This window comes from Arvicola amphibius, chromosome 13 (assembly GCF_903992535.2).
Source record: "Arvicola amphibius chromosome 13, mArvAmp1.2, whole genome shotgun sequence".
Classification (NCBI taxonomy): Eukaryota; Metazoa; Chordata; class Mammalia; order Rodentia; family Cricetidae; genus Arvicola; species Arvicola amphibius.
Genome location: NC_052059.1, coordinates 6,953,548 through 6,978,521, shown reverse-complemented (window position 1 = coordinate 6,978,521; position 24,974 = coordinate 6,953,548).

The window sequence follows — 24,974 nt, the reverse complement described above, 5'->3', positions numbered from 1 at the left end:
GCCCACAGGCCTGTCTACAGGCCTGTGTTACCTAGACATGTCCTCATCGGCGTTCTCTTCCTAGGTCTTTCTAGACTGCTTAAAGTTGACAATTAAAACTGATCACGACCATGGGTAATAAGTATGGTCTAATTTGAGATTTAAATCCCTCTGCCAGTTGTATGATGGCATGTTAAATAAAGGAAGTTTTACAAGAAGTAAAATAATGTAACTTGAAGGTGGATTAATGTCCGTTTAAGAGGGGGGGATCAATGTCAACCCTCAAGAGCATCAAGAGGATTTTACAAGATAATGCAAGCATCTGAAAGATAATGCTAAAGACAAACCTGTGTCTCAGAGCGTGGGATACTCCAAGGAAGGGATGCTATTGCCTCTTTCATTGTGCTCCTCACATCTGGAATTCACTCTATAACTATTTCATGACATCGCTTTTAAACTTTTAAGCTTCATGAAAGTAGAAACCTTACAGGCTTTTTACAACTTAGTGTTCTGTCCTTATTTATTACAAAGTTATGAATACTTGAGTGGGCATGGAATGATGTTTCCTGAAAACAATATAAACTTATTTTTCCTTTTAAAAAGGGGGGAGCGTTTTCTCATATGTTGAGAAAGAGGCATTAAGAACAGGGATGTCCAGGGGAAAGGTGCTAGGAAGATGACTTAGTTAGTGAAGTGCTTTTCACACACATATCCAGACTGAGGACCAGAGTTCTGATCCCCTGTATCCAAGTGAAAGCTAAGTGGGCATGGGTCCATAATCCCAGTGCATGGGTTCTCAGGGAATCCCAGAGCAAAATAACTAGCTAAACTAAATGATTTATGAACCACCAAGAAAGACATCAGGCTTTGCATACAAGGCTTCATATATATGCACGCACATATTTCATCATGCATTCACATGCAAAAAAAGGAAAGGAAAGAGGTGGAGGACACAGAGAGTGGGGAACACTGGACCAATACATGAGAGTAAAGACAAGCATCTGTGAACAGATTAGACTACACAAAAAGAGGCAGATGTCTTGTCAACTGGAAGAGAAGAATCAGTATGTATATGAGTTCAGGCAAACTTGCAGCATATGGGAATTGCCTTGAAAGCAACCATATAGGTGAGAGGTCATGGGCAAGACAAGCTCTAAAACCAACTGCAATAAGGTTAGGGACGATATGAGCAGAAAATAATTTACAGGGAGATAGAAGCAGAAGAAGATGTCTGACAGACAGGGTTAAAGGTCCAGATTAGATGTGGGACTGTGAATTTAAAGACCATGAAAGTCAGAAGGCCACCTACAATATTTTGCATCACTCAACATGCATTCACTTAGCTTCTTTTATTGTAGACATGGTGCTAGCTTCGGGGATCCAGGCGTGTTAACGATGGTACTGCTTTGAATTTATAGCGGTTGAGGCACAAACTACCCGTCTTTCCAGAGAAAACAAAACAATGTATTAGTTGGTGGCAGGTAGACAAAATCATTGGCGCTGTGAAATCTCCTCCTTTCAGCCTGTTGTTTTATTGGAGTGGTACACCCAGGTTCCCTGCTTTATTTCTCAAGTTAAAGCATTTAATGTGGACTCTCGCTGACCTTCATTGGATAAATCACAAGTCGCCTGACAGAGTCTGCAAACAAGGCTGATGAAACCTGGCTGTGGTGGAGCCATCCTCTCCTGTTCTTACTTGCTAGTGCCTTCTTGAAGCAAAAATTCTGCTTTCCATTCCCTCTTCTTTATAGGCTAATCTCCATGTAAACAGTCTGATAAGTATGCTAATTCAAAGCATTGACTTTGGAAAGAAATAAGAAGTGCCACCAGGAGATGCTGTACCAGGAGATGCTGTTCACAAGCTTGCCCATGGTTGAGAGGATTGCCAGCCATTTTCTGGAGTCGGTCTATTAGACCCCCATAAGCTCTGCCTGCTCAATGTATATCAGGCCAGACGCTGCTGACTGCTAAGAACAATTAATTTATGAGAGATAGCTGAGGACTTAAAGGACCCAAATTTGATTCCCAGCACCCAGTTCAGTGACTCACAACTGCCTGTGCTTCTATGGGTATCTGCACTTGTGTGTGCACACACACCACACACACACAGATACACATAAATAAAAATAATGAATCTTATATTTCTTCTTTTTTTTTTCTTTTTTTCTTTTTTTTTTTTTTTTTTTGGTTTTTTGAGACAGGATTTCTCTGCAGCTTTTTTTTTTGGAGCCTGTCCTGGAACTAGCTCTTATAGACAAGGCTGGCCTCGAACTCACAGAGATCCGCCTGCCTCTGCCTCCCGAGTGCTGGGATTAAAGGCATGCGCCATATTTCTTCTTTTTTTAAGGAAAAAAGGAATAGCTTACCTTATTCCAGTCCATTTCCAAAATCTTCAAATACAACATGAAATGTAGAAGACCAAATATGTTGGTTAGACAGCTGGTGACTGAAGTTCCTGGTGCCAGCAAGCTCATTTGCATCTCTCCGTGATGTCTCCGTCCCAGACCTGTCTCTGAGAACAGATGTGGCTGCTGTAGCAGCAGACGTGGAAATGACAGGGCCACCTTCTTTGTTCTGCGAAAGCGGAAGCAGAGTGTAAGTGACCAGTGATGTTGACTCCGTCAGGTCTTAAGAATGGTGCGAGACAGACAGACAGACAGACAGACAAGATTTTCTTCTTAACGTTGATTAAAGAAAGACACCGAGAGTCCATGTCTTCTCCACAATTAAATATGTGTCCACCGGTCATCATAATCCAGACCACGTTCATTTTCCATTTCATCCAAGAATACTACTATTGTCTTTGTCTGATTTCTAAAAACATAGGGTATCCCCTACCCCCCAATATTAATCCTGGACATCAAAGCAAAAAGAAATACTACACAAATTGTTCACTGATAACCTCATTTTCTACATTACTGGGTGTTGTTGTGAGAATGTTAAATGAAATTCTATGCTATGCTATGCGATTTATGAAGCAGCTTTAGAGGAAATGACTGAACCCCAATGGTGATTCTGCCTCTGCGTACCTTATCTATCTGCTCCATTAGGGAATCAACTTGAATGACCTGTGAATTATCCCACTGAAATTGCAGAATGGTAATAACAGCCAATTAAACTAATTTCCAAATTCTCCTACTGGCTTTTACCAAGGTCATCCAGCCAAACAAAGTTTCAGAAAAATTAATATTCTGTCTCCTTTTTATTAAGTCATCTCCAATGGGCTTAGGAGGAAGGAGTGTTGAATGCCAGCCTGCTTTTATCTTTTAAATCCTTCTCATCTCCTTAACGAAATCCACTGTGAGACTTGTTAGAGACGTGGCAGCCGGCGTAACCCATGCAATGCAGCCAAGAGCAGAAGCATGAAAACAGCTGCAGTGAAGACGATGCTCATCGCTCCAGCGCTGAGTGGTACCCAGGCTCCTTGCCTGCCTCCCTGCTTATGCTACGGGTTCTTTGTATGCAGCCCCCACCCGGGTACCACAGCTATCAGTGTAACTGAGGCTGCCCTGATGATGGAAAAAATGGAACACATGCTTCCCTGTATTTCTTCCTATTAGTATTGCATTTAATTATTGAAGCTTATGCCATTGTTAGTTTAATTTAATTTCTAAGCATATTTGCATTTTAAAATATTCATGTGTGATTTCTATGTGTATTATTTAGATCTGACCTCCTGTATATCTGTCTTTGGAGCCTACATAATTCTCTGAGCCTTCTGACCTAGGCCGAGTCCACATTGCCACCGTTCCAATTGCCACATCAGCCTGCTTCGTGGGCCCTTTCCTCTCATCACTCATGAAATCCTTCAAAAGTCTTGAAGAATGAAGTAAGTCAATCAGGAAGAGAAATTTCACATGATTCCATTTATATGATGTAGCTAAAATAGTAAATTCATAGAAGTCGGGGAGTTAGAGCTAGGGAGAGCCAAGGACGTTTTACTAGATCCTGGGTAGAAAGTTTCAGCTAAGCAGTGGGAACAGTCCTGCAGATACACAGGCAACACAGTGTCCATCATGATTACTGCATGGGAACAGTCCTGCAGACTCACTGTGGGGCACAGTGCCTACCATGACTACTGCATGTGAACAGTTCTGCAGACTTACTGTGTACATTCCTGCAGACTCAGTGTATAGCACAGAACCCCTCATTTACCTCTGTATTTGACCCGTTATAATCTGTTTGACAAGCAGATCCCAGGTGTTCTTAAAACAAGAAGAATATTTTAGACTCATCATCCATTCCACAAATTCTTTTCTTACCCGGTTTATTTCGAGGATTACCTGATATATATCAAGCTTAGATACTTCTAAGTCTTAGATGTATTTCAAAGAAAGAGACAGACAGACAAAGGTATACTGATGCATTTCTTTCCCCGGCTTATGCGCTTAAGTCTCAGGAAATGTCTTTGGTTGGTAGAGCCTAGGACACCTGTCTGCCTGAACAAGCAGTATGTCTGGGGATACAAATGCCTGTCATTTTTAGTTTGCATAAAGAAGGTATTCTACCAAGACTCAGCATGTGGAGGAAAGACGCTTTTATCCTTGAAAATCAGAAGACACGCTTGCTCTGAGCATCTGTTCTTCCCATGTGGCCTCTCAGTGCTGGACAGCCTGATCCTGGGCTGCTCACTGCTTCTGCAATCTACACTGGCTTCCACAATCTCTTCCAAGTTTCTTTAGAGAGTTCCTTCCATCCTTCCTCAGACCTTATTAACGAGACGCTTTTATACCAAGGTCCAAGGCAATTTTCAGGTGCCGTCTGTTGTAAATAAGGTTTTATTTGGAAACAAACACACTCATTGGCTTCTTGTTCTTCTCTGGCTGCCCTCAGAGAGTCAAGCAGACTCAGGAGGCTACAAAAAGCTAATCGCTTACTATCTCACATTTTAGAAGAAGAAAAGGCCGATGACCTTTGTTTTAAATGTTTACAATTTGCACTCCAGGGCATTGCCTGAACCCTGTGATGACTCTTTTCTCATTTTATCTGTCACCCTCATTAAATGGTAAGCAGCATCTAGGAATAAGACCACCTTTCTAATTTAAGGACACACAAATGTGGCATGGTTGCCTGATACAACTGTGCTCAATATAAACATGTTACATAACTGAATCTAGAATCCAATAAAATGATGTGTCATGCCAGCATGTTATTTCACCACATAGCTTATCATCTATTAGATTGTAAGAGACAGAGAAGTGTTACCTAGACCATAAACAGAGAAATAAATTTAGAATTCTCTCAAAGACATTAAGCATTCAGAAGAAACGCCTGGAAAGGAAACAAGGGACAAGGGCAGAGGCTGAGGAAATACCCTGAGAGAGACAGGGGCATGTGGGGTGACAGAGGTAGCTATATAGAGGACACAGCTTCAGTCAGCTGCCTAGCCTTTGGTTCTCTCGGTGCAAAAGTGATGCTTCGTAGCATGGCTTCAATAGTCCTTCCCTACCCTCCCAGGCAGTCCACAGCTTCCAGTTTAAATAAATGTAGAACAACTCAGTTATAAATGCAACTTTGAAAGATTTCCATAATCCTGACTACCTTCAAATACTCACAGGTCTCAGGGAGACCCTGCAAGATCATGAATAAATAGATACACATGGAACAAAAATACATTATAAGACTCTGAATTCTGTTTCTACCATATGGATCATATTTTAAGCTATGCATTAACAATTAGTAGTGTGATATAAAATAAATTTTTGTTTATCAGTTGGAAAGAATGGAATAAAAGAGTGGGAAGAAACAGCATGATCTATGGGAGTTCAACATAACTTATTCTGTTTAAAATGTGAAAAGAAATGCATTTCATATACAGGATTACAATGTGTTCACATGCGCATGCATAATTTATGCATATAATGTATGCATGTGTTCTTCCCAGGAGCTGAAGGCCCAATGTAGGGCCTTGCACATATTAGATCAGTGCTCTACCACTGAGATAACTCCTCAACCCACAACATTTTTTTGTTTTGTTTTTTTGAGCCAGGGTTTCACGATGCTGTGTAGCCCTGACTGTCCTGTATCTTACTCTGCAGACCAAGGCAGCCTCGAACTCACAAGAGAGTCATCTTCCTCTGCCTCTGCCTCCTGAGTTCTTGGACTAAAGTCATGCACCACCACCACCCTGCTTTATAACATTTTTTTATTGTGAATTTTAGTAAAATGTTTGACAACTGCTGATCTAATCTTTAGCATCTTTTGTTGATACCATAATAAAATTTATCAAACATCTTCACCTATGCAAACTCAAATGTTCTAAAGGGATAGAATGAGTATAAGATAAAGTGAGACAAGAAAACCACCCTCCTTCAGACCGCCAGGGATAAAGATATGAAGCTGAAAATCTGTCGAACTAGGATCTTCATTTTAACATAACCTCCAAGGAGTTAGAATTCATACTAAATCTCAAAAACTGAGATTACGGGCAAGCAAGGCCCACATCTAGTGCTCTGCCAGGAAATAATTGGACAGCCAAAAAGCTACCAGAAGAGACGAGAGTCTTCCTCTCACCTGACCAGTGCTGAGCCAAGATGGACCGTGAGAGGTATAAACACTGCGTCTTCCTGACCTAGGCTTTTAAGTCAAACTGCAAAGATTGATTTTCTGTGTTTGCTTGAAAACTGGGCCCCAGGTATGTAAACGTCTGGTTAAGTATCATTTACTGTATGCCTCGAGAGTGCTTCTGGCTAAGATTAGCATTTCACCTGGTACACTGAGTAAAGCAAATTGCCTTCCCCAGCACGGCAGGTATTGTGTGAACCCTTCCTGGCCCAGGGCACCCATGAGGGGTTACTTAAAGGAGTGTGGATGACCACAAAGCAGCAGAATCATTTCAAAGTTCCTGCGCAGCATGGTTGACAACTTACACGTAGAGGCATAGTTGGAATCTCCCATTCAGTTAACCTCCCATGCTTTAGGAGACCTAGCACCTCCCAGACGGGGAGATCATACGCAGCTTGGAATGAATTGCATTTGGCTGGTGGAGAGGTTCAGGATGAGATCACAGATTTGTGTCTGATGACCCTGCCCAGCCCTTCCTGTGTAAGGAAACTCCAGCTGACCTGATCTTAAGACTTTCTGATAACCACAGCTGCTCAGGTTAAGATGGTAATGGCCGCCGTTCTTCAAGGACAGTGTTTTACCACAGCGGACTGCCCAGAACCCGGTGAAAACCTGGATAGCATCCAAAGGCTCCGTGAATAATTCAGTCTGCCTATCATAATCCAAGATACTAGCCCACTGTTCCCGTGCCTCAGACTGGAACTTCTGCCTTCAGCTCTCTTGTTTCTCAGGCATCCCAAACTCAGTATGATTCAACATCAGCTCTTTGTACCCTACATGATGAGCGCAGAACCAGGTAATTGTTCACCTTCCAATTATAATACACCTATTGCTTATCATCACTCAGTTAATCGATTACCCATTGGGTTCATTTGTCTCCAGAACCCTGACCAAGCCAGTGGCCTGTTTTTCCAGAGCTGCTTTATGAGACTGAGACCAAGGGGTCAATGCTTAACCTTGTATCCCGCGCTTGCTTCCTTCCCTTCCCTTCTGTTTTTGCCACCAAGCACTTAGGGAACACACTCTGCTGAAGCAGTTTTCCTGGACGCTCAGCGCTTTGCTCACTGCTGCACACCCGGTGAACCGTCAAGATGCAGAAGATCCCCAGGCCACACTTGAACAGGTTCTCCAAATTTTACCCTCACCTTGTGATTTCCTTGTGAGATGAGAAAAGCACAGCGTTAGGGAAGCGAAAGGGACTTTGAAAAGCTGTTAGCAGGGTTTTCCATTTTTAATCAAGATGAAGAAGCAGTTCGTGAATTAACCCCACCTGAAAAAAACTGAAAACCAACATCAAAACACCCAGAAAACAATACATGGAGTGTTGGGTTTAAAACACTCCATATCAGGGAACAAAGGGCAGTAAGCTCAGAGAATCTTGAGAAAGGTGGGTACTTTTGTCACACAGTTTACAGGCTTTGGGGACTCACTGGTTCCTCTGAATGGAGGTGCAATCAATGCAGAACGGAGTGAAAACCTTAACTAAAGGAAAGAGCAAGTAAAACCAGTGCTACCATGGGGAAAGGGGTCAGAAAATCAAGAGGCCAGAGAGCAGGGAAATGGCAGCTAGGAAAGCGAGTCAAGACAGAAGGATGAGAGGCTTAGAATTAAACGTGCAAGACTTGTTTTATTTTCTCTTCTTTCCTTCTGTTGGGGTTGGGGGAAGGGTGTGTCAGTGAAGGAAGTGTTATACCTGGCTGTAGAAGAGGAGAAGAGACAGGAAGGCTGGTAAATCAGGTCTGTGGTTAGAAACCTCATAAATACAATGAAGAGTGGGAGGAGTAGGGCAACAGAGTGGAGGAGTGTTCATGTTCCTTGAGAAAGTGTGTGGAGATTTTCCAGGAATCTGGGTTCCATTTCTTTTTCCCTCTTTCTTTCTTTTAAAATTTTCCCCAATGTTTTGTGGCAGGGTCTCTGTAGCAGGTATTGTGTAGCCTGTCCATTCCGGAACTTGTCCTGTAGACCAGGCTAGCTGTCAGCATAGAGATCTGCCTGTCTGTCTCCATCTTTCTGGTCATGGGGGTAAAGGCCTGCACCACTATTCTGGCTCTAGGGTTTTGAAGCATCGTGTGTCAACACTCACAGACCTGGTGTGCCACTGCCCTGCAGATGGTGCTGTACAGGGTTTAGAAACAGTCCAGTAGCTCTGGCAGCAGGCTGAGACCCAATCAGCTTCAGCCAGCTGTCTAAAGTAGGACTTCTGGACCCACAGGCATCCCCTGCGTGATCTGACCTGAGATTTTATCTCACCATCATCAGCTGAACAAGGACCCAAACCTTAGGTGTGTGATACACAGGGCTGCTTTTCAAATAGTCCCCCACCCACACCTACAACCTCCAGATTGTACACTAGCTCCAAAACATAGCTAGCCCCAGGAATCAGGCTAGTATGTTGACTTAGATTCTAAAACAACAGTGTCTCAGAATATCAGCTGGTTAAGGATGTGAAGAAAGGATGTAGGGGCTGGGGAAAGGGGGTGCTTGACCAGTGGTCCTCAATGGCCACCAGTCATATGTCTTCAGTTCCCTAACAACCAGGAGGTCTGTAATTCTGGGTGAGCCAAGAGTGAGATCCCCACACATCAAAATCCAAACTGCTATAGGGGACTTCACATCTGGACAGATTGGGGTTACCAGAAAGTGAAGCAAGACTCTTATACGGCAGAGTCTTGTTTGTCTGGAAAAAAAAGCTAACATATCAAGTTTGATGATATAGTCTGTAATTAGTAGTAATTAAGAAGAGGTCAGCATCACTGAGGTGAAATCTTCTGGGAAGTGTTTCTTGGGAGCACAGAGAACTGTATTCCAGAGGTGGCCAGGGTTGTACCTCGTGTTGGTGGCCGGTCTTGATAATGTCCAAGCCTCATCCAGGTGGCACTGGTTTTAAAGGCATGAAGGGATCATGGAAAGCAGCTGGGATTTTGAACTGTAAGAGGCCAGGAAAAAACACTGGTGAACGTGCAGCCTCAGTGGCAGCTTAAGGCCCAGGACTGAAGGGATCATGCAGAGAAGCTGAGTCCTGGAACCATGAAGAGCACCTATGAGAGGCTATTATTGAAAGTACAGTCCAACTGCAGAAAGGGACACCAGCATTTTGGAGATGTCCTTATCATGAGAAGACCACCAATTACAGTAGCAGCAATGGAGTGGAGCCAGCAAGAGGCTAGACAGCAAATTGTGTGCTTCAGAGGGAAGAGCCAGAGTAGTGACCCAAAACCTTTGGAAGAATCCAGAATATCCTGAATGGATCCCAGATATTAGACAGTTGGAGTTTTGTTTTGCTTTAATTTGATTGTGACTGTGCTCTGAATTTTTAACTCTTAAAATAAGAAAGGATTTTACTGGAGCCCACAATTGAGCAACTTGAATTTTAAAAGACTTTTTTTTAAGAGATTATTTATTTGAAAGGAACTAAAATTTTAATTGTGTTTGAGTTTGAAAAGGCTGTGGGACTTCTAAAGTCATTTAAGATTTGGGGGATGACAAAGGAAGCAAGGGTAGTGGCTTAATAGTGTTGTGTTTGTGTGTTAAGGTGAGAAGCAGTCAGTTGTACTGGGTGGTTTTGTGTATCAACACACGCTAGAGCCATCAGAGGAGGAAGCCTCAGCTGAGGAAATGCCTCCTTGAGATCCAGCTGTTTTGCATTTTCCCATTTAGTGATCAATGTGAGGACTTAGGCCATGGTGGATGATGCCATCCTTGGGCAGCTGGTCCTGGGTTCTATAAGAAGGGGGGCTGAGCAAGCCAGGGGAAGTAAGCCAGTAAGCTGCTCCCCTCCATGGCCTCTGCATCAGCTCCTGCATCCAGGATCCTGCCCTGCTTGAGTTCCTGTCCTGACTTTCTTCAGTGATGACCAGCAACGCTGAAGCAGAAGCTGAATAAACCCTATCCTCCCCAACTTGCTCTTTGGTTATGGTATTTCATCACAGAAATAGAGACTCTAAGGCAACTTCAGTTCAAGGGATCTGGCACCTTCTCTGGCCTACAAGCACAGAAGTCATGCTTGTCATACAGGCACATGCAAACATACAGGCAAAACACTCATACACATACAATAAGAATAAATCAATCTTTAAAAGAAAGGACAGAGAGATGAATCCAGTTCTCTTATTTAAAACACCAATGACAAAAATGCTGTGAATTTTACTCTTTGGAGCAATAAATTTATACAGCAAATAAACTACTTGTTTCACTCTAAGGTTTCATTGACATCTATGAAAATGTGGGTCTGGATGCTCATTTTGATTTTTGCAAATGTGGTCGTTTTGTGCATCTTCCAAAGGACTCAATCTCGCCTCCCTGTTTCATGACTACAGTGAATTAGTATTTTATTTTAACATCAGCACCCCATGCAAAGAGAAAAACTTACCAAAAGCACCCAGAGGAGCTGATCCTTAAGTGTTTCATATGATAGATGATTTTCCTTGTATTTATTCTTTTCAAAAAACCTGAACAATTTCTATAAGCCGTCTGGAGCCAGAATAGCTTTTCTCTCAGTACCTATGAATGTTTAGAAAGTTCAGCGCTCACACTAAATAGTGCTACAAATGGATCATATTAACCACTTAAAATATTGATCTGCTTAGGTATTCTTAGATAAAACTTTACAATTTTGAATTATATTTAATGTTATTTCGTAATTGCTTTTTACAAGTGGGCAATAAATATGCCTTTATGAAGATGTGCTGGCTAGTTTTATGTTCACTTGACACAGGCTAGAGTCATTTTGGAAGCAGGAGACTCAGTTGAGAAAATGCCTCTCACTAGATGAACCTGCGGTGTATTTTCTTGACTTAGGATTGACTTTGGCAGGCCTTGCCTACTACGGATGGCACCACCTCTGGGCTGGTGATCTTGGATACTATGAGTGAAAAAAAGTCATGAAAATCATTCAGTTCTCAAGGGAATGGAAAGTTACACAACTTGAAGCAAATACAAGAACACTGACTTTTGCAGATGAGACACAAATGAGTCTACTCAGAACGAGGTAAGGCTCCTCACACAGAGCACTCATATGCAATGTTTAGCGCACAGAGCACTTTGGTATCTGGGAATTTAGAGATAATTATCACTGACTTTGTAAGCAAGTTAGATATGCCAAACTTTCGTGCTTTTAATTTGTTTTCCTGATTTTTATGAATGTCTTTATAATTTTTAACTTTTTATGAAAAACAATTAGTTTTTATAATAAAAAACTTCATAAAAATCAAATTACTTGTATCTTTGGATATTGGGTATGCAGCAAGTACTATAGAGTTACCAATAGTTATAATATAAAAATAAAACCAGTTAGTAAAATCTAAAAGTAAAGTTTAAGAGGTTAATGAGTACATGGCAATATATTTATTTCATTTCATTTATTTATTATGAGATGAAACTTTATGTATGTATCCAAATAAGAATCTGTTGTGGGATTCTATTCCTGGGAAGACATGAACAAAAGTCTACTCACCTCAGATAAGGAACCCACAACAGACCAAAATACAGATACCGCTAAAGTCGAATTTGGTGAGTCAATGAGTTGTATTGGGGTAACTTGCAGGAATATGAATGAGGGGTTACTTACAGGAGCAGAAATGATTCAACAATAAGTGCACCACCAAAGCCCACTTCGGCATGGCTGATGGCTCACGAAAGCTGGAAATCTGGTACCTACTTCACAACTTGTAGCCAGCTCAGCAGACTGGAGACGGTCTCTTTCACTTAGCTCAGAAGGCCTAATCTTTTCTAGACAGCTCTTCTTCTCTCTCTCTCTCTCTCTCTCTCTCTCTCTCTCTCTCTCTCTCTCTCTCTCTCTCTCTCTCTCTCTCTCTGCTATTCTTACAATTTCTACAAGTTTGGCAAGGAAGGACCTAGGATTCACCAGGGATTTTTCAGGGATTTCCTAATGTGTTGTCCTAAACTTCAGGAGCTTCCCGGTAGGCTTGTTTCACTTGCCTTTACATCCTGTGCCTTAGTGAGTTTTCTTCTAAAACAGAGCTTTTGCTCTCAGAGTAAACTCTGCTTCACAGCCCTCCAAATGCAAAGTATTTATTGAGAAAACAACTTTTGAAGATTGCTTCCGTCATTGTAATAAAACAGTGTCTAAGACAGAAAGTTGCTACCAGGAGTGGGGCATTGCTATAACATGTCTGACCAGGCTCTTTGTTGGAGGGATGGGAAATATTTTGCCATTTTGGACTAGAAAAGTGATTGGATGATTTAAGTAGGGATTAATGGACCATCCTAGTAGGAGCATGAAAAACAGTGCTGAGGATGCTTTGAACTATGGGGACTCAACTCTTGAAGTTCCTTAGGGGAAGAATATTAGTAAGTGTCTCGTAGACCACTCTTGTGATGTTTTTGCAAAGAATATTGCTGCTTTTTGACCTTGTCCTAAAAATCTGTCCAATGCTAAAATAAAGAGTTTGAGATTAATGGCACTGGCATGATAGGACTATAGGCCTATAGAGGCCAGGGAGTGGAATGTGGTTTTTCGAATAAGAATGGCTGCCATGGGTACATATGTTTGAATGCTTAGTCACCATGGCATGGTATGAGCTAAAAGTATGAGGAGGATTAGGAGGTGTGGCCTTGCTGAGGACAGTGGCCACTAAGAGTGGACTTTGAGGTTTTAAAAACCCATGCCAATCCCAGTCTCTCCGCCTCTCTACCTAAGGATCAGGATGTAGCCCTCAGCTACTGCCCCAGTACCTGCTATGATGACAAATTACACCTCCACGATTGTATGCAAACATCCAGTTAATGCTTTGGTCATGGTATCTCTTCACAGCAATAGAACAATAAAAAAAGCTACAATAACACCCACAAATACAAAAAGAAAAAAAAAAGTCTCAGATTATCACTCCACAGTATTACTATAACCCTGTAATATTTAGTTGTAAAATATCCTAAACCTAGTCCAATGGGACCATAGGTATGAACACTTCTGATTGAATAAACCTATACAATCTGACAAACAACCAAAAGAGAAGTTTTGGCTTAAAAAGGTTAAATTATAATTTATTGCAACCCATCAAAACCAAGAAAACACTCCACAATTAAACAGTATGGGGTCGCGAGGGCTTTCTGAACTTCAGGCATGTAGACACTCAGACAGGCCAACAGCACACTGACAGCACCTTCAGTTTTCCAACCCCAAAGCAAAGGTCGAAAGAAAACTAGACACAGAAAAACATATGAACTCAAATCTCTAAGAACTGCTTGCATTATCAGTAGATGCAACATTCTTAATTAATTTGAGCACATAAATAGAAGCCAGATAACCAGAAAGTATGCATGAGATTTGCTGTCATTTCTTACTTGTTAGAGAGTATATTTCTATTATCTATCTGACAGATATCATCAAAGAGTCACAGCACAAAATCAGTTTTCTAAGCACTGCTGTCACTGTGGGAGAATAAATTATCTTATTTTGCAAGTCACTCACACAATTAGTATGGAAGAGTATACAAGCACAGAGTCATAAAAGTTTACAGATATAATTGTGTTTATTTTTATTTGTATGGGTATCTTGTCTACATATGTGTGTCTGGTACCTGAGGGGGAAGAAAAGGCATTGGATGTTTTGGAACTGGAGTTACAGAAAGTTGTGAGCTGCCATGTGGGTGCTGGGAATCGAATGCTGAGTGCCTGGATCACTTGGAAACGCAGCCCGTGATTTTAAATGCAAAGCTATATTACCATGCCCTCATGTCAGCAACATTAAATTTCATTGCTGTCTGAGCATTTCTTGAGTTAGTTAAATAAAAGGGGAAAAATAATAAAACACAAGGAAATATAATCTAAGTATAAGAAAACCCATGAGTCATACATGTGCAACAACCTGACTGCTCAGACAACTTCACTGAGGATGCTGCAGGACTCTGCAACAGATAAAATATTTTCAAAACAACATATCAGTAACCTTAATAGAAATATAAATGCCAATTTTGCATTGTTACCAATAAATTTTTAAATGTGTTCCAAAACTACATTCCAAACTTTATGTACATGTGTGTTGGTACATGTGGGGTAATGTGCTATGTCAGAAACAGAGACAGGCATGTGTTTGTCTTTCTACAATATCAGAACATATTGACTATTAAATTAACTGAAAATAAAGCCGCACAAGTTTCTTTTATTGTAACTTACCTAGCAATCCTGATTTTCCTCAATGGCCTGGCCACTGTCAATCACAGGCTCTTTTATTCCAGTCTTAAATATTTATCAGATGACATATTACATTTCACACAGTAATATCTTTATACCTACACATACAAACACATACCATACACATTCAAACCACACACACACACACACACACACACATATATATATATATGTATATATATATATACATCACACACACATACACTACACACAAGCATACACACATATACATATACATAAACACCACACACATACACACCACACATACATAAACACAACACACATATATATACCACAGACAAACACACATAACAACACACACATACACACTTACAACTACATGCATATACAAACCACAGACAAATACAAACCTATATTAATTACAACACTGTTTGGCCTACAGCTCAGGCATATTCTTTGATAGCTCTTATAGCTTAAATTAACCTATTAGTGTATGTATTGCCATGTGGCTGTGACATTACCTCATTTTTTTTCAAGTCTAGTATGAATCTTTTTTTTATTAAAAATTTCCACCTCCTTCCCGCTTCCCATTTTCCTCCTCCTCCCCCCATTCCCCTTCCTCCCCCATCTCCAGTCCAAAGAACAGTCAGAGTTCCCTGCCCTGTGGGAAGTCCAAGGTCCTCCCCCCTCCATCCAGGTCTAGGAAGGTGGGCATCCAAACAGACTAGGTTCCCACGGAGTAGAATCAAAACCCAGTGCCATTGTCCTTGGCTTCTCAGTCAGCCCTCATTGTCAGCCACGTTCATAGAGTCCGGTTTGATCACATGCTCCATCAGTCCCAGTCCTGCTGGCATTGGTGAGTTCCCATTAGATCAGCCCCACCATCTCAGTGGGTGGGCGCACCCCTCGCAGTCCTGACTTCCTTGCTCATGTTCTCCCTCCTTCTGCTCCTCATTTGGACCGTGGGAGCTCAGTCCAAGTGCTCCAATGTGGGGCTCTGTCTCTATCTCCATCCATCGCCAGATGAAGGTTCTATAGTGATATACAAGATAATCATCAGTGTGGCTATAGGACAAGGCCAGTTCAGGCACCCACTCCTCAGCTGCCCAAGGACCAAGGTGTCTCCTAGGACACCTGGGAACCCCTCTAGATTCAAGTCTTTAGCCAACCCTAAAATGGCTCTCTTAATTAAGATATATACTTTCCTGCTCCCATATCCACCCTTCCTCCATCCCAACCATCCCATTCCCCCAAGATCTCCCCATCCTCCCCTTCTCCTTTCTCTCTCCCCATCTCCCCTTACCCCACCCCATCCCCACCCCGATGCTCCCAACTTTTGCCTGGCAATCTTGTCTACTTCCAATATCCAGGAGGATAACTATATGTTTTTCTTTGGGTTCACCTTCTTATTTAGCTTCTCTAGGATCACGAATTATAGACTCAATGTCCTTTATTTATGGCTAGAATCCACTTATGAATGAGTACATATCATATTCATCTTTTTGGGACTGTGTTACCTCACTCAGGATAGTGTTTTCTATTTCCATCCATTTGCATGCAAAATTCAAATGTCATTTTTTTTTAACCGCTGAGTAGTACTCTAATGCATATATATTCCACACTTTCTTTATCCATTCTTCCACTGAGGGGCATCTAGGTTGTTTCCAGCATCACCTCATTTTCTACATGTTTTATTCCCTCTGTGGCTAACTGGAGTCTGCTTGACTCAATCTGTTCTCTCTATCTCTGTTCAGTTCACCCACCTGGCTTTATTCTATAAGTCATTGGCCAAAGAATTTCTTTTTTAACCAATGATAATAAAACATATTCAGAGGATATAGAGGGGAATCCCACATCAACCCTCCCATTCTTTCTAAATAAAAAGGAAATTTTTAAATTTAACATAATAAATAAAATTACATATAACAAAACAGGTATCAAGCAAGAATTACAGTTAAAATATTTTATTGTAGATCTAAAGTTCCATATCTAATTTATATTTTATCATAATTAAGGAAAACTATAACTATATGTCTTCAAATCCATTAAAGACCCCCCCAAAGGATACAATATTACCTAAGTAAATAGGAAGTACATTGTAAGCAACTTCTAAAACTCTAGAATTGACAGAGGCATCTTGCTACCTGGACAGTCACCCAAAGTTCTTCTGTATCATTGAACCATCCATCTTCAGCCTACAGGCCCATAGTATCCAGCAGACTTTCCATGAAGCAGGAAATTAGAAAGACTGTTCTACCTTGCAATGGCAAAGTTTGCCAATTGATTTCTTCCATGCCCTGCAGAATGTCTAACAATTTCTTCAGTGAAATAGGAACCCTGAAGGACCATCCTGTTTTTTGAAAAGTTTAGCAATCACTTTTCTTTGGGCCCTGCATGTCTAAGTTCATAGAGCTTACCATCAAGCAGTCCAGGCAAAAGAATGTTTTTACCCAAATAGCTAGCCTTGTTACATTGAAGGCAAATTCCATAATGAGTTTCTCCAATGCCAGTAAACCTCTCTGAAGTAATTGGTGCTGCCAGAAGTAGACATGTCTCCCTGTCAAGAAAGTCTAACTTCTTAAAACATTTAAAATGCCATATTCTATACATCTTTGAAAGGTTTGAAGAATACCTACCCATCTGAAATATATCTCTGCACATCTAGGAAACCTAAATAACATGACTACCATTTGACATTATAGATGATTATCTATTAATTCATAATTTTCAATTATACATTACATTTTTAAATGAACTGTACAAACATAATACCTTACACAAGAGTAGAAATACACATATAACAAAATAGACCTTAAATTTATTATTAATAAATCAAGATCCATACCAATGCAAAATATTCATCTCTATATCATATCCTCATTATTTTTTATAGAAATTAACTGTGAGCATTAATCACTTACAATCAACCCCCTAAATGAAAACAAACATTTATAAATAATCATGTTGGGAATTTGGGTATAACTTTCTCTAAACTGCTTCCTGCTATTTGTTAGGCAAAATATTTTTAGGGTTCACAGAACTCTTTCGGGGGGGTCTTGTTCCATTGAACCACATTAGTCTGGAAGGAATCCACAGGTTCCCATCCTCTGTGGAAACAAATGCAGAAACTCTTTTCTAAAGTAACATATTCTTAGACCCAAATTGAAGTTAAGATACCTTTAAAATATATATGTTGGATTAGTTTTATAATTCACACAATAAAATGTCTTTTTGTACTTATTCACAGTCAAAAAGTTCAAAGAAGGGGCTGGAGAGATAGCTCAGATGTTAAGAGCATTGCCTGCTCTTCCAAAGGTCCTGAGTTCAATTCCCAGTCAACCACATGGTGGCTGACAACCATCTGTAACAGGGTCTGGTGCCCTCTTCTGGCCTGCGGTCATACACACAGACAGAATATTGTATACATAATAAATAAATAAATAATTTAAAAAAAAAAAAGTTCAAAGAAAACACATTAGTATACATAATCCAGATTCACTGTGTATTTTTCATCTTTACATGGCTTTTATTTTACTCTATTACTTTTTAATATTTATCTTATCTTTACTCTTTAGTCTATCTATGACTGCCTGTGCTCTCTCTTTCTTCTCTCCCTATGAAGCCAATGTGCATTTATCCAACATATGTAACATATGTAAAAAAGTTCTTTTTTTTAAAAAAAAATACTATGTAGGCATGGCTAGGATCAACTCCATGATCTCGTATGTTGGCTCTGCACCATCCAACACAGCAGAGGTATGTTCTGCAAGCCATGCTCACTGGCCCCAGCTCCAGGGCTGCAACAGGTCTATGTCTCGCTTAAACAATTTGTAACACACTGCTCACAAACCCCATTTCAATGCAAGACCTTCAAAAAGAGCCAGAGTTTGTGCTCCCAGCATGAACCAGGAGCCATGTCTTAAAGAAGTCATGGAGTTTTTTCTGCTAATGCTGAGTCAGGAATCCTTCTCTTAAAGGAACTGCACCTCTGTTCACCACCAACAAAGAGAGCCTATCTGAAAAAAAAATGCAGCTACCAAGAAGCCATGCTTGGTTCCTGTTTTTGTGAGTCTAGAAGCCTTCTTTTACTTGTATTCTCTTTTTTTAAGTCTTATATGGATCCATGCCCCAGATGATGGGTGCCATTTTGTAAATAGAGACTGCTCTTTCATTTCCTGGCCAGACCCAAATAAATAATCACACAGAAATTGTATTAATTACAGCACTGTTTTACCAGCAGCTTGGGCATATTCTTAGATAGCTCTTATTTTTTAAATTAATCCATTTCTATTAGTATATGTATTACCACGTGGCCATGGAATTACCTCATTTTCTACATGTCTAGTTCCTTCTGTGGCTGGCTGGAGTCTGCTTGACAGACTACTCTGTCTCTCTATCTCTGTTTAGATTTTTTGCCTGGCTTTACTCGGCTAAGATGTTGACCAAAGCAGTTCTTTATTAACCAATAGTAATAAAACATATTCACAGAATACAGGTGGAGTGATCCCACATCAATTTTGGGAACTATATTCGTTAGTCTAATTAACTTCGGGTGTTCCTTTTTACAAAAAAAAAAAAAAAAAAAAACGAAAAGAAAACCCTGCTCTGCCAAATTTATATGCTTTTTCTTTGTTTGTTGTGTTCCTTTTTTAAGGCATTGAGCTTGTTCTTCTACTCAAAATGTTGATGTCAAAATACTAACCAAGATTTTAGTTCCCTTTTGGGTCACAAAATGTAATTTTTGAAACCATATTTTCCTAAAAGCAAAAATTGAATGTATCACTACACAAAATTTTTATTTTGATGTATAAGCACGGTAATCAGTTGCATTATTGTAATATTCTACAATTTATAGAGCTGCAAAATAGTCACATAAAAGACACACAAAAGTGGTATAGTTTGAGATAATTTCCAAAGAGCAAAGAGAGGTTGACAACTAGAAAAGCTCACTGAAACCCAACAAGTTGCTTTCTTTTTTATATTTATTTGTTTGTTTGTTTATTTGTTTGTTTGTTTGTTTATTTATTATGCATACAATATGTATTTCAATCTGTGTGTATGGTTGTGAGTCACCATTTGGTTACTGGGAATTGGACTCAGGAACTTTGGAGGAGCAGGCAGTGCTCTTATCCACTGAGCCATCTCTCCAGCCCCCAAGTTGCTTTCTTTTAACTAGTTTAAAACACTTCACATTTTCCCCTAAACAAATTTAAAGGGCAAAAAAGGTATCAAAATGTGACCGAAGGAAGCCTGGTCCCAGCAGTGGTGAAAACATTGCTCATTAAACAACAGAAGGGAACCAAAAACAGAAAGGGAGACGTGAGTAAGACACGATGTCAATGAAGAAGGCAGATTGTCCAGAGCGTGGTGGGAAATCAGCAGAGTTAGTTCAGTCAGGAGAGACATAGGTAGGTATGCTGCTGTTTAAAATCAGAACAGTCTTAGGCGAGATAACCATGTTAGTCTATCTATACTAATACGTTGTATACTAACACACTAATATAACATAGGCACTTAAATATACGTAGAAAATGCTGAAGTTCACAATTAACAAAAGATATTTCATAAGGATATTACATAGAGATGGAGAGTTCTTGTGGTGGAAATGGAGATATGTCAACCCAAGAGCAACTCAAGGCAGAAAATGGGATCTGAGAGATTTTAGGAGGAAGAGAGGAAGTCAGTTTAAATCTTGGCCATTTGTTGCATAAGCCCATAACCAAGATTCGTTTTGTTCGTCTTGGAGCACCATGGCCCATAGCAAGTTCAGGTAGATTTGAATTTGCTGGATGTGATCTGCATATGAATATGTGCAGTTGGTAACTTGTGACTGAGTCACGTGCCCTATACAGGAGGCCACCATTAAATAGCTTTTGTTATGAAGACTTTACTGTAGAGAGGTCTTTTATAAGTCACCCAAAACCAAGCACAAGGCTTTTGTTTTTGTCACAGTACATTCATCTAAATTTTAGAAGTAGCATAATCCAAATTAATAAACCAGAATTTAATTGATATATTTTAATTTCATAGTAAAAAGTGACTTTTCTCCAGCTAGATACTTGCAAATTAGAGCCTTTACAACTTTAGTCTCCTTATTTGCTTCACCGATTTGAAACATTTTCTTCTTTAGAAACATGGATTAGACATTAGATACTTTACAATTTAGACTGCCTACTTGTATAGCAATAACTTGATATGTAAATTGCAACTCCCTCTATTTAAGTGTATTATTAACATGAACATTTACGAATCAAACTTTAAAAATTAAAGAAAGTGATCACAAACTGTACTTCTTTCTTTCCTTCTTTCTTTCTTCTTTCTTTCTTTCTTTCTTTCTTTCTTTCTTTCTTTCTTTCTTTCTTTTTTTGGACAGGACAGGCAGAGAATAATCCTGTGGTACAAATGACATTTTTTTCCTGCCTCCCCCAAAATATTTTTTTTTCTTTTTTTTGGTTTTTCGAGACAGGGTTTCTCTGCAGCTTTTTTTTTTAGAGCCTGTCCTGGAACTAGCTCTTGTAGACCAGGCTGGCCTCAAACTCACAGAGATCCGTCTGCCTCTGCCTCCCGAGTGCTGGGATTAAAGGCGTGCGCCACCACCGCCCGGCCCCCCCAAATATTTTTAACTGAGAAGTCATGGAAGATAGAGTAGTCATAAAAACAAAATTTTGCGATGGTTTTATTGGAGTAGAATTTTTATTATAAAGATGTTTAGTCGGGGGGGTGGTGAATGGTTTATGGGGTACTGCTGTTCCCAAGCCTTGAATAGAGCTCTCCCCCCTGCTTTTAGGACAGACTGGTAGAAAAGCCCCTGAGACCTTGCTGAGAATACAGCCGTACTGTTCTTTCATTTCTCACATCTTCAATCATGAATTTATGGCATGACTTTGAAAGAGAAAGCACGTTTCATTAAAATAAATTTTACTTTTGAAAACCCCTGATATCAAAGGCTCTCTCTTGTGCTCTTCACGATGAGAAAATGAGTATCTATTTTTCAATTAATATGAGATAAAGTAATCTGTCTTAGTTGATAAACTGATTTTACTTGGAAGAGAAAGTGTGTAACATTATTTAACTGCTGATCTAGAGCAGGAAGGGCAGATCCATGGTGTGCACTCCCTGCTCATCTAGTCTTTTTCCAGCCTAGAAGATTAGAGCCCAGGGTTAGATGGTGACGACTGAGCAATGAGCCTTTTGTTCACTGTGACTGGAGATGACCTCAGAGTCAGCCCCAAACCAGCTGGAGTCAGCATATGAAAGAAAAGTTATTTGCTAACCACGATGTAATGTGGAATGCAATAGCAGGAATCAAGTCATTTAATTATGAAAATTTTACTTCAAATAGTATTCTTGCCACTATGGTAGGCATCCTTTTTCTCCTTCTACTGTTAGACTACTGTGGGGATAAATGATAACCCAAGCAACAATAACAATAAAAGTTAATATGTAATGGTTACAATGTTCTTTGACATTGATACTGTCTATAATTTCTCTCTAAACATTTCTATCAAAGATGTTGATTGGTACAGTTGTTTTAGTTCAGATTTGCACAAATGTTACACTTAATCATGACCATCCAATGTATCTATTGTAAAAACTAAATGAAGGCAAGAACCAAAATGCATTTTATCTTACATACATGAAAGTATATCTGTGTTGATCCTATATACAGAAAAAATATGCCTTTGCGGGTTATCTACATGCCTAAAAACATACCTCTAACACAGAGAAAGATGTTCTACCATCTTTACCTGTCTACATTGGTTATAAATATGGAAACAATTAAAGTAGTCACACAGTAAGCTAGACAAAGTGTAAAGGAATCATAGACCCAGAACCCTGCTGTTAACACCAAGAATATGAACCGAGACTTTTGCCATCGAGGCAGAACTAGGAGCATTTTCAATGCAAATTTGTAGGCTCAGATCATGGGTGTCTATTTGGATGAGTTTATAAACTATGACAGGAAGATTCAAGTTACTCACTAAATATTTGCTTCTCATCCTCTCTTTAGATATGAGGACTATCTCATATGCCCTTATTCATGGCAAACCCTCATCCTCAAAACAGACAATGACATGTTTGGTTCATGTCATGAGGGGGTGTTTTTAACAGCTGATTAGTTGACCCAGAGCAGGAATTCAAACATCCTGAAAGGTTGTAATAGCTTCCATGTTTACCTTATGTGTTGATTTAAGACTAGCGGAGCAGTGGGGAAGAGGTGTAATATCCAGCCGAGGAGATCAGTGCTTCTTTCGAGTACCTGCACGTGAAAATTCAGGAACCTGTGCACTTATATGAACTTTCTAGACCTAAACACAATGGACATTTGATTGGGTGGTGATAGATCAGATACATAGAGCGGGTGGGTAGGGTCCCAGCATGAAGTGATTACCTTTTGGTGGGGGCTGCCTCTAGGCAAATATGCCATATGCAACAGAGTGAGTGTACGGGGTTTATTGGGGGAGGGGGAGAGCAGAAGCGTGAAAGAGAGAAAGGATGATACCTCCATCTATCAGATCGCTGGCAGAATGCTCCAAAGGTCACGTAAAATATCCGAATATAGAATGCCGGGAAGCAGCCATTTGGATTGATATCTAAGGGGTATTGAGACCAGACCTAACTGCAAAGGTGGATGCAGTTCCCGCAAGTGAGACAGACAACTAAGATCTAAGAGTCTGCAATTCCTAATGCCCCAGAAATTCAGAGAGGATTGGAATAACTAGGCACAGGCTATCCCGAGAGGATTACATTAAATAGGCACAGGCTATCCCATGGGTCGTCATACAAAGAACAAGAACCAAGCGCTCTGAGCCCGAGAGAGCCGTGGTTGCCTAGTACCGGGACTTGACGAGGCCAAAAGGCGAGAAACTACGCTGAAGAGATGAGTCCTTACTAGTGGGAAATGGCCAGGGGTGGAGAAGAGGGGGGATCACCAAACATAGCGGTGTTGGATGGAAGGGTCCAGCGGTCCTTTAGTTGGAAAAGCCCGGCTGTTGTATGTGGACCGGGATCCACAGTCCTGGCATGCACTGGACTGCCGGAGGGCAGCAGGAAGTGCCAGGAGAGCCCGCTGAGTCTCTCTGAGTCTCACAGAACCAACGTTAAAATTTACTTTTAAAATGGCAGGAAGTAGTCGTGGCATACAGCAAAGTTCACATGTCAGGTTTATTGGAGGAGGAGAGAAAAGGGGCAGAAAGAGAACAGAGAAGGGGACACAGAGAGGGGCAAAGAAGGGGGCAGAGACCCTGAGGACAAGAGTAGCAGAAGAGAGGAGAGGAGGGGAAGGGAGGGGAGGGGAGAGGAGAGGAGAGAGGACAGAGAGAGAGAGAGAGAGAGAGAGAGAGAGAGAGAGAGAGAGAGAGAGAGAGAGAGAGAGAGAGAGGGAGGGAGGGAGGGAGGGAGGGAGGGAGGGAGGGAGGGAGGGAGGGAGGGAGGGAGGGAGGGAGGGGGGAGAGGGAGAGGGAGAGGGAGAGGGAGGGGGAGGGAGAGAGAGAGGGAGGGGGGGGGGAGGGGGGGGGGGGGAGAGAGAGAGAGGGAGAGGGAGAGGGAGAGGGAGAGAGAGAGAGAGAGAGAGAAAGAGAGAGAGAGAGAGAGAACCACCTTTCATAAGTGAACATAGCGAACATGCACAGGAGGTGCTCTTAGTGATTGCAGCTATCAGGACCCCAAGGGCAGGCCAGTACAAGTGCCTGAATATTAACAGGTTGTTATTGCCGAAATAAGTTTCTCAGTATGACATTGCTTTTCCTAATCAGATGGCAAACTCAAGTGAATTCTTCATGTGTGTACTTCCTCCCAGATAGCCCCCACAGACGACACAGCAAAGGGTGGTTTGTCAGATAGCGACACTGTAAATAATGAACCTCTGTTCTTCATAGATTACCCAATGGCAGATATTTGGATACAGCATTAACAAACTGAATAAGACTATAATTTTGTTTCACCAGATTCAGTGGGTGGGCTTCCACAACCTCTCCCTGACATAGCAGGGTCTTACTTAAATAACTTTTTTTTTTCAATAGGAAAATGTCATGGACGTCAGGCTTTCAAAAAATGTCACCTACCCATGGATTGGGTTTGTAGAGGAAGAGGTAACAGGATTAACAGGCACTTTTTTTCCTTTGCTGTCTTATTAAATTTCTGTGCCTTTGATGAAGGATCATTTACCAGTATCACAGGCTTCCCTGGAGAGAACAAGAGAATAAAACTACCAACTATTAGGTGATTACGCAGCTAATTCCTAGACTGCTTAGTGCTGCGAGCTTTCTTCTTAACTTTTAGTTCCCTCCTGTTATTTTATTGATTCGATCTTGTTACTA